Consider the following 974-nt stretch of genomic DNA (forward strand, 5'->3'; position numbering starts at 1 on the left):
TTGTTGGTGAAGTAGTGGTGGCCAATTTTAAAACACATTTTTCATTGATCACAATGTTCGTGAGAGTCAAAGCATATGTACAATTTTTTGTAGTTTTACTATACTAACAGAATAAAAATTATTCCTTAACATATATTTAAGAAAAGTATACTTACAGATATAAGTCTTTTCATTGTATCTTTCAATACTATTATATTATTGTGCTGGCAAATGAATTCAATCTGAAAACAAAGCCAGAAAAAAATGATTTGGTTTTTAAATGTTTAAACTGATTTAACTGATAAAAGCAGCATCAAAAAGTAATCCACTTAAAATAAAATATGCAGACAGTGAATATTTACAGAAGAAAAGATACTCTACTCTACCTCTTTATGTTTGGCTACCTCTGATGGTAAAAGAACCTAGAATGAAATATAACATCAGCACACTCTACAAACTGCAAAAAAAAAAAAGTCAATACTAATTGTAATACTGAGGATGATAATAGGAAAGAGATAGAAGAATGAATAGGGTTTTCAAAGTTTTCTGAAGACATATTTGCCGATGATACCTCAGACAAAGGTTTGATCTCCAAAATATATAAAGAACTTATATGACTCAACACCAGGAAGACAAACAATAAAATTTTAAAATAGGCAAAGGACCTGAACAAGCACGTCTCCAAGAAGGACATACAGAGGGCCCTTGGGCATATGAAAGGATGCTCAATATCACTAGCCCACTAGCCATCAGAGAGATGCAAATTAAAACCATAATGAGATATCACCTCACACCACTTAGAATGGCCATCATTAACAAATCAACAAACAAGTGCTGGTGAGGATGTGGAGAAACGGGAACCCTAGTGCATTGTTGGTGGGAATGCAGATTGGTGCAGCCGCTATAGAAAACAGTATGGAATTTCCTCAAAATGTTAAAAATGAAATTGCCTTTGATCCAGCAATTCCACTGCTGGGATTATACCCAAAGAATCC

This window comes from Furipterus horrens, unplaced genomic scaffold, assembly GCF_987537825.1.
Source record: "Furipterus horrens unplaced genomic scaffold, mFurHor1.1.pri manual_scaffold_6, whole genome shotgun sequence".
NCBI lineage: Eukaryota > Metazoa > Chordata > Mammalia > Chiroptera > Furipteridae > Furipterus > Furipterus horrens.